Source organism: Rhipicephalus microplus, unplaced genomic scaffold (assembly GCF_043290135.1).
Source record: "Rhipicephalus microplus isolate Deutch F79 unplaced genomic scaffold, USDA_Rmic scaffold_581, whole genome shotgun sequence".
In the NCBI taxonomy this organism is placed as follows: domain Eukaryota; kingdom Metazoa; phylum Arthropoda; class Arachnida; order Ixodida; family Ixodidae; genus Rhipicephalus; species Rhipicephalus microplus.
In genome coordinates, this window is record NW_027465140.1 from 20001 (window position 1) to 30000 (window position 10000).

At 60.3% G+C, this 10000-nt stretch overlaps 1 non-coding gene across 1 annotated transcript; it reads left to right on the forward strand.

The window, feature by feature from the left end:
* Window positions 1–7017: 7017 nt before the first annotated feature.
* On the forward strand, window positions 7018–8832 carry LOC142795197 (small subunit ribosomal RNA). The gene has a single exon (XR_012892844.1). It is a non-coding gene; the product is annotated as a small subunit ribosomal RNA (ribosomal RNA).
* Window positions 8833–10000: the final 1168 nt, after the last annotated feature.

Genomic DNA, 10000 nt, shown 5'->3' on the forward strand with positions numbered 1-10000 from the left:
GACGCGGTTTCGTGCCGCCCCGGCAGACGCGGTTTTCGCGCCGCCCCGGCTGACGCGGTTTTTGCCGCCCCGGCTGACGCAGTTCGGACTTAGCACTTTTCGGCTGTGCCTGGCTGGCGGCCCACTCACTCGATCGCCATGTCTGTTTGCCACAGTTTTCCCGGTGGTGCCGCACCCGGGCTCGCCCCGGCTGACGCAGTTTTCGCGCCGCCCCGGCTGACGCGGTTTCGTGCCGCCCCGGCAGACGCGGTTTTCGCGCCGCCCCGGCTGACGCGGTTTCGTGCCGCCCCGGCAGACGCGGTTTTTTGCCGCCCCAGCTGACGCAGTTCGGACTTAGCACTTTTTGGCTGAGCCTTGCTGGCGGCCCACTCACTCGATCGCCATGTCTGTTTGCCACAGTTTTCCCGGTGGTGCCGCACCCGGGCTCGCCCCGGCAGACGCGTTTTTTTTTTTCTTTCGCCCCGGCTGACGCAGTTTTCGCGCCGCCCCGGCAGACGCGGTTTTCGCGCCGCCCCGGCAGACGCGGTTTTTTGCGCCGCCCCGGCTGACGCGGTTTTTTGCCGCCCCGGCTGACGCAGTTCGGACTTGGCACTTTTTGGCTGAGCCTGGCTGGCGGCCCACTCACTCGATCGCCATGTCTGTTTGCCACAGTTTTCCCGGTGGTGCCGCACCCGGGCTCGCCCCGGCTGACGCAGTTTTCGCGCCGCCCCGGCAGACGCGGTTTCGTGCCGCCCCGGCAGACGCGGTTTTTTGCGCCGCCCCGGCTGACGCGGTTTTTTGCCGCCCCGGCTGACACGGTTCGGACTTTGCACTTTTCGGCTGTGCCTGGCTGGCGGCCCACTCACTCGATCGCCATGTCTGTTTGCCACAGTTTTCCCGGTGGTGCCGCACCCGGGCTCGCCCCGGCAGACGCGTTTTTTTTTTTTTTTTCTTTCGCCCCGGCTGACGCAGTTTTCGCGCCGCCCCGGCTGACGCGGTTTCGTGCCGCCCCGGCAGACGCGGTTTTTTGCGCCGCCCCGGCTGACGTGGTTTTTGCCGCCCCGGCTGACGCAGTTCGGACTTTGCACTTTTTGGCTGAGCCTGGCTGGCGGCCCACTCACTCGATCGCCATGTCTGTTTGCCACAGTTTTCCCGGTGGTGCCGCACCCGGGCTCGCCCCGGCAGACGCGTTTTTTTTTTTCCTTCGCCCCGGCAGACGTGGTTCCCCCCCCCCCCTCCGTCTTTCTTTTTGTTTTTTTTTTTCGCCGCGGCTGAAGTGGATTTTTCGGTGCCTCGACGCCCCGGTAGTCGCGGTTTTTCCGTTTCCGCACGGCCCCGGCTGACGCTGCTCGGTCACAGTCGCCTTTTGTGGTGATTGCAGACTTCTTGAGCGCGGGTGTTTTTTTTTTTTGTTGTTGTTGTTGTTTTATTACGCATTCGCTCCAGCAGACGCTGTTTAGACTTTTTGTTTCCTCTTTTATCCTGCGACGAGGTGACGAGGTTTATTCGGTGCCCCGCCGCCCCGGCTGAAGTGATTTTTCCTGTCCCGTGCCGCCCCGGCTGACGCGGTTGGGACTTCGCGTTTGTTCGGCCGCCACGGGTTTTGGCGCACTCGCTCGGTTGCTTGTTGTTGCCACTTGTTGCGAACCCAGGTTTCTTGAGCGAGCGCGGGCGTTTTTTCTTCCTTTCTTTCTTTGTTCTATGTGTTAGCGAATCGGCCTTTAATATCACACGAGGACTCACAACCAACAATTTTCAGTTTGAAGTGTAAAAAATCTGCAGGTGTTGACGTAACTGACTTGCCCCGTACCCTTGAGTACATCCATGAAGTTCTCGTAGTACTACTAAATCGCATTATTCCAAGTGGAGAAATTCCCATAAACTTGCAAACCTCTACACGAAAATCGGTGCGCGTGATAAAGTTGAAAATTATCGTCCGATATCAAATGTGCCTTCTATAACACAAATTCTAGGAAAAAAAAAAAAAAAAACACTTGTTCGCCGTTTTCTGCGCCGTGACTGGCAGCACTCCGGCGAAGCGAAACGGGGTCGATTCGAGCACGATATCGGCGTCTTTCGACGTGCTCGCCGGCGACCGTCGCACGAGTACGTCGCACGAGCGCGTCTGCCGGGGCGCCGTTTGCGAAGCCGACGCAAAAGTGGGAACCGCCGCTCGGATGATCGCCGCTTTCGGCAGAGTGAGTGTTGGCACTCCGGGGAAGCGAAACAGCGTGAATGCGCCCACGAAATCGGCGTATTTTGAAGTGCCCGCCGGCGACCGTCGCACGAGTACGGTAAACCGCGTCAGCCGGGGCGTAGTTCGGGACGCCGACGAAAAAGTGGGAAGCGCAACTCGGATCTTCGCCGTTTTTGCAGGAGTGAGTGGCGGCCCTCCTGCGAGACCAAGAAGCATCGATTCGTGCACGAATTCGGCGCCTTTCGACGTGATCGCCGGCGACCGTCGCTCGAGTAGGGCAAACCGCGTCTGCCGGGGCGGGCTTCGGGACGCCGATGCGAAAGTGGGAAACGCTGCTCGGATGTTCGCCGTTTTTGGCCGAGTGAGTGCTGGCACACGGGCGAAGCCAAACGGGGCCGATTACGGCACGATATCGGCGTCTTTCGACGTGCCCGCCGGCGACCGTCGCACGAGTACGGTAAACCGCGTCAGCCCGGGCGGAGTTCGGGACGCCGATGCGAAAGTGGAGAACGCCGCTCGGATCTTCGCCGTTTTTGGAGGAGTGAGTGGCGGCACTCCGGAGAAGCCAGGGAGCGCCAATTAGCGCACGATATCGGCGTCTTTCGACGCGCTCGCCGGCGACCGTCGCACGAGTAGGGCAAACCGCGTCTGCCGGGGCGGGGTTTACGACGCCGACGCAAAAGTGGGAACCGCCGCTCGGATGTTGGCCGTTTTTGGCAGAGTGAGTGCTGGCACTCCGGCGACGCGAAAGAGCGCGAATGCGCCCACGAAAGTGGCGTATTTGGACGTGCGTGACGGCGACCGCTGCAGGAGTACGAAAAACCACGTCAGCCGGGGCGAGCGACACACGGCGGTCTGGGTGCTTATCGCTGCTATTATAGGGGCACCCCGGCAGACGCAGAAAAAAAAAAAAAATTTTCGACCTTCTTTTTTGCTGGTCGAGCTCGGGTAACCCAGGTCGCAATGGGAGCCGCGCACGAAAGCGGCGTCGCGAGACGCGTTCGCGGTCGCTAGTCGCACGAGCTCGGCAACCGCGTCAGCCGGCGCGGAGTTCGGGATGCCGACGGCTAAGTGGGTACCGCTGCTCGGATGTTCGCCGTTTTTGGCCGAGTGAGTGCTGGCACTCCGGTGAAGCCAAGGAGCGCCAATTCGTGCACGACATCGGCGTCTTTCGACGTGCCCGCCGGCCACCGCCGCACGAGTACGGCAAACCGCGTCTGCCGGGGCGGGGTTCGCGACGCGTACGCAATAGTGGGAACCGTCGCTCGGATGTTCGTCGTCTTTGGCCGAGCGAGTGCTGGCACTCCGGCGAAGCGAAACGGGGCCGATTCGGGCACGATATCGGCGTATTTCGACGTGCTCGCCGGCGACCGTCGCACGAGTACGGCAAAGCGCGTCTGCCGGGGCGAGGTTTGCGACGCCGACGAAAAAGTGGGAAGCGCCGCTCGGATCTTCGCCGTTTTTGCAGGAGTGAGTGGCGGCCCTCCTGCGAGACCAAGAAGCATCGACTCGCGCACGATATCGGTGTCTTTCGACGTGCCCGCCGGCCACCGCCGCACGAGTACGGCAAACCGCGTATGCCGGGGCGGGGTTGGCGACGCCGACGCAAAAGTGGGAACCGCCACTAGGATGTTCGCCGTTTTTGGCAGAGTGAGTGCTGGCACTCCGGCGAAGCGAAAGAGCGCGAATGCGCCCACGAAAGTGGCGTGTTTGGACGTGCTTGACGACGACCACCGCAGGAAAACGAAAAACCACGTCAGCCGGGGCGAGCGACCCATGGCGGTCTGGGTGCTTATCGCTGCTATTATAGGGGCACCCCGGCAGACGCAAAAAAAAAAAAAAATTTTTTTCGACATTCTTTTTTGCTCGTCGACCTCGGGTGACCCAGGTCGCAGTGGGAGCCGCGCACGAAAGCGGCGTCGCGAGACGGCTTCGCGGTCGCTAGTCGCACGAGCTCGGCAACCGCGTCTGCCGGGGCGGAGTTCGGGACGCCGACGGCTAAGTGGGAACCGCCGCTCGGATGTTCGCCGTTTGTGGCCGAGTGAGTGCTGGCACTCCGGCGAAGCCAAACGGGGCCGATTCCGGCACGATATCGGCGTCTTTCTACGTGCTCGCCGGCGACCGTCGCACGAGTACGGCAAAGTGCGTCTGCCGGGGCGGGGTTTGCGACGCGTACGCAATAGTGAGAACCGTCGCTCGGATGTTCGTCGTCTTTCGCCGAGCCAGTGCTGGCAATCCGGCGAAGCCGAACGGAGCCGATTCGGGCACGATATCGGCGTCTTTCCACGTGCTCGCCGGCGACCGTCGCACGAGTACGGTAAACCGCGTCAGCCGGGGCGGAGTTCGGGACGCCGATGCGAAAGTGGGAAGCGCCGCTCGGATCTTCGCCGTTTTTGGAGGAGTCAGTGGCGGCACTCCGGTGAAGCCAAGGTGCGCCAATTCGCGCACGATATCGGCGTCTTTCGACGTGCCCGCCGGCCACCGTCGCACGAGTACGGCAAACCTCGTCTGCCGGGGCGGGGTTTGCGACGCCGACGCAAAAGTGGGAACCGCCGCTCGGATGTTCGCCGTTTTTGGCAGAGTGAGTGCTGGCACTCCGGCGAAGCGAAAGAGCGCGAATGCGCCCACGAAAGTGGCGTGTTTGGACGTGCTTGACGACGACCACCGCAGGAAAACGAAAAACCACGTCAGCCGGGGCGAGCGACCCATGGCGGTCTGGGTGCTTATCGCTGCTATTATAGGGGCACCCCGGCAGACGCAAAAAAAAAAAAAATTTTTTTCGACATTCTTTTTTGCTCGTCGACCTCGGGTGACCCAGGTCGCAGTGGGAGCCGCGCACGAAAGCGGCGTCGCGAGACGGCTTCGCGGTCGCTAGTCGCACGAGCTCGGCAACCGCGTCTGCCGGGGCGGAGTTCGGGACGCCGACGGCTAAGTGGGAACCGCCGCTCGGATGTTCGCCGTTTGTGGCCGAGTGAGTGCTGGCACTCCGGCGAAGCCAAACGGGGCCGATTCCGGCACGATATCGGCGTCTTTCTACGTGCTCGCCGGCGACCGTCGCACGAGTACGGCAAAGTGCGTCTGCCGGGGCGGGGTTTGCGACGCGTACGCAATAGTGAGAACCGTCGCTCGGATGTTCGTCGTCTTTCGCCGAGCCAGTGCTGGCACTCCGGCGAAGCCGAACGGAGCCGATTCGGGCACGATATCGGCGTCTTTCCACGTGCTCGCCGGCGACCGTCGCACGAGTACGGTAAACCGCGTCAGCCGGGGCGGAGTTCGGGACGCCGATGCGAAAGTGGGAAGCGCCGCTCGGATCTTCGCCGTTTTTGGAGGAGTCAGTGGCGGCACTCCGGTGAAGCCAAGGTGCGCCAATTCGCGCACGATATCGGCGTCTTTCGACGTGCCCGCCGGCCACCGTCGCACGAGTACGGCAAACCTCGTCTGCCGGGGCGGGGTTTGCGACGCCGACGCAAAAGTGGGAACCGCCGCTCGGATGTTCGCCGTTTTTGGCAGAGTGAGTGCTGGCACTCCGGCGAAGCGAAAGAGCGTGAATGCGCCCACGAAAGTAGCGTATTTGGACGTGCTTGACGGCGACCGCCGCAGGAGTACGAAAAACCACGTCAGCCGGGGCGAGCGACCCACGGCGGTCTGGGTGCTTATCGCTGCTATTATAGGGGCACCCCGGCAGACGCAGAAAGAAAAAAAAAAATGGGGACATGGCGTGCGTCACCGTGCGGCTTCGCAGCGTTGCCGAAGTCGCCGAGCCCTTCGACTGAGCCGAACGGCGGACAGGGAACGTTGGTCGGCCGTTCTAACCTGTCGGTGCCACGCCGAGACGTCGTTAAGGAAAACCGCGTCGTGGGCCTCTACGACGCCGTCGAGTCGTTGTACGTTTGGTGTCCAGCGTGTCGGCGGCGAGTAGCGGACACGTCGTTCACGACTTCGGTCTTTCGCAGTCGACGCGAACTTGCGGAGAGTCGTGGTGCCTCACGTTTTCGGCAGAAACCGCGGCGGAATTTTCCCGTGCGTGCGCGCACGACCTCGGTGCTGTGCCGTCAGCGTAGTGTTGCACAAACTCGTGGCCTACCCAAGGTGCGGTACGTTTGCGGCCGTATCCTCGGTGGGAATTTCGTGAGTAGGGTCGCAAATTCTACGACCTCGGCGGGTTTGAGAGCGACGTAGACTTGTGGCACGCTCAACATGCCACACGTTTCGGGGCACACCCGCGGTGAAATTTTCTCGAGTACGCTCGTATTAGGGCCCAAGGAGGTCTGGGTACTTATCGCTGCTATTATGTGGGGGTTCTCGTGAGCGGCGTACGCGAAAGCGACCGGGTGTCTGATATGCGGCGGGCTTCGGCCTCGTCAAGCGTGTCCTCGGGTCTGCTCCAGGGGAATCCACGGCAGTCGTCTGCAGCCTCATCCGCTTGATGCGTTAGGGGCTGGTTGTCGGACGGTGCCGTTTTACCACGATATCGAGGTGTGTTCCGTGTCGTCCTCGGGCGATTCAGATGCGAAAGCGCCGAAGACGCGGGCGTGACCCGTCGTCTGGCGGCTTTGCAGTCTCGGCTCCGTTGCTAGTTCCGGCCGGTCCACCGACAGTGCAGCGGGCTTGGGCAACCCGCACGGCGCGACCGAGTCGATGCAACGAAAAAGAGCGAGCATGAACGTGCTTCTTGCCGCACGGCTCCCACTCGTCTTTCGGGAAGGTTGTGCCGTAGCGAGCTCGAACGCCGTCATCTCGGAGTGCAAAATAAGCGTGTTGGGGCGCCTGAAGGTGGCCTCCGCCGCACACAGACTGCGTCCGGCCCGCCGAGGGCGAGGACGGACGCGCAGTCGAACGATTACCTGGTTGATCCTGCCAGTAATCATATGCTTGTCTCAAAGATTAAGCCATGCATGTCTAAGTACATGCCGAAATAAGGCGAAACCGCGAATGGCTCATTAAATCAGTTATGGTTCCTTAGATCGTTTCTTCCTACTTGGATAACTGTGGCAATTCTAGAGCTAATACATGCAGTGAGCCTGGAGCCCTTTGGGTAACGGGTGCTTTTATTAGACCAAGATCGATCGGGTTTCGGCCCGTATTGTGTGGTGACTCTGGATAACTTTGTGCTGATCGCATGGCCACGAGCCGGCGACGTTTCTTTCAAGTGTCTGCCTTATCAACTTTCGATGGTAGGTTACTTGCTTACCATGGTTGTTACGGGTAACGGAGAATCAGGGTTCGATTCCGGAGAGGGAGCCTGAGAAACGGCTACCACATCCAAGGAAGGCAGCAGGCGCGCAAATTACCCACTCCCGGCACGGGGAGGTAGTGACGAAAAATAACAATACGGGACTCTTTTGAGGCCCCGTAATTGAAATGAGTACACTCTAAATCCTTTAACGAGGATCAATTGGAGGGCAAGTCTGGTGCCAGCAGCCGCGGTAATTCCAGCTCCAATAGCGTATACTAAAGCTGCTGCGGTTAAAAAGCTCGTAGTTGGATCTCAGTTCCAGACGAGTAGTGCATCTACCCGATGCGACGGCTCGGACTGAACATCATGCCGGTTCTTTCTTGGTGCACTTCATTGTGTGCCTCGAGATGGCCGGTGCTTTTACTTTGAAAAAATTAGAGTGCTCAACGCAGGCGAGTCGCCTGAATAAACTTGCATGGAATAATAGAACAAGACCTCGTTTCTGTTCTGTTGGTTTTTGGAATACGAGGTAATGATTAAGAGGGACGGACGGGGGCATTCGTATTGCGGCGCTAGAGGTGAAATTCTTGGACCGTCGCAAGACGAACTACTGCGAAAGCATTTGCCAAGAATGTTTTCATTGATCAAGAACGAAAGTCAGAGGTTCGAAGGCGATCAGATACCGCCCTAGTTCTGACCATAAACGATGCCAACCAGCGATCCGCCTGAGTTACTCAAATGACTCGGCGGGCAGCTTCCGGGAAACCAAAGTATTTGGGTTCCGGGGGAAGTATGGTTGCAAAGCTGAAACTTAAAGGAATTGACGGAAGGGCACCACCAGGAGTGGAGCCTGCGGCTTAATTTGACTCAACACGGGAAAACTTACCCGGCCCGGACACTGGGAGGATTGACAGATTGAGAGCTCTTTCTTGATTCGGTGGATGGTGGTGCATGGCCGTTCTTAGTTGGTGGAGCGATTTGTCTGGTTAATTCCGATAACGAACGAGACTCTAGCCTATTAAATAGGTGCGGGGTTCCCAGCACCTTACAACCTTCTTAGAGGGACAAGCGGCTCCTAGCCGCACGAAACAGAGCAATAACAGGTCTGTGATGCCCTTAGATGTCCGGGGCCGCACGCGCGCTACACTGAAGGAAGCAGCGTGTCTTTATCCCTGTCTGAAAAGACTGGGTAACCCGTGGAACTTCTTTCGTGATTGGGATAGGGGCTTGCAATTGTTCCCCTTGAACGAGGAATTCCCAGTAAGCGCGAGTCATAAGCTCGCGTTGATTACGTCCCTGCCCTTTGTACACACCGCCCGTCGCTACTACCGATTGAATGATTTAGTGAGGTCTTCGGACCGATGTCCGGCGCGGCCTTTCGGTTGCGCCGGTCTGTTGGAAAGATGACCAAACTTGATCATTTAGAGGAAGTAAAAGTCGTAACAAGGTTTCCGTAGGTGAACCTGCGGAAGGATCATTAACGGATTGTGAAGGGTGAGCGCCTCAGCTGCGTCTGCGCCCGACACTTTCTGCCGCTGACCCCGTTTGGACGCGGGGTCGGCTTTTCCCCACGGGGCTGCCTGAATGTGGAGCGGCACCCCGTGACAAATTGTTGCGCCCAGCGGACGCCAACACCGCGACCTTGGACGGTCGGCCAGGTGGCGGACGCGGGTACAAACGGCGCAACGCACTCATAGGTCGGCTTTCGACCCGCCACTGCACCGTGGCTCGAAGCGCTCGAAATGCGCGACCCGACCGCTGCGGGACCGCCTAGTACTGTAAACAGGAGCGGCGGAGCGCGAACGGCGAGTCGTGGTTACGTCGGTAGAAGGCGAGGCTGCGCGTTCCCGAAACGCCAGCCGAGTGCCCTCCCGACCGTTCGAGCGTGCAAGAACGAGACCCGACAATCGCGCGGCGACTGCCAAGTACGAGAGGAACGGCACAAGCGTCGGCGGTCGGTCAAGGAACTGGCGATGTGACGGGTCCGCTGTGCACCAGTGCATACCGTCCCGCCGTCCGCGGCAAGCGCCTCCGCGTCCTCGGGTGACGGAGGCTGCCGGTCGGTTCTTGCAGGCGAGGGATCTCGCTGGCACCGGTTCGCGTTGACGCGCGGCCGGTCATGGCACGGCGATGCGACGGCCGAGGTGCGCAGTACTCGATGGAGGAACCGCACGCTCCGATGACCGTCCCGCCCTCCGCGGCGTATGCGTACCGACCGTAATGGTTGCAGCAGCGCCGGCCGGCTTTTGAATTCGCCACACGAAACACGGTGCGAGATCGCGGTTAGGGGAGCGTCGACGTTGCCAGGCGTTTTGCTTGCTGCCGAGGGAAAGGCGGCACGGCCACGTCGCGCTCGTCGCGATTAGCGGGTCTGCGCGCTTTGGGAAGGTGCCGCAACGACTTGCCGAAAGAGGAAGCACGGAAGAACGAGGGACTTGGACGTCCCGACAATTGAACGCACTTGCGGCCAGGCCCTTGCTGGCTTCGTTCTTCCGCCTCGAGTAGGCTCGTACGCGGCTCCGGCGCCGAAAGTGGTCCTTGGCACCGACTTCGGTGGACGTGGGAAGTGCCGCGCAAGTACGGCGCGCCTGGCTCCACCTGTTGGCTAAAGTAGGCAGCCGGATCGGCATTTTGGTGTGCGGTGGCAA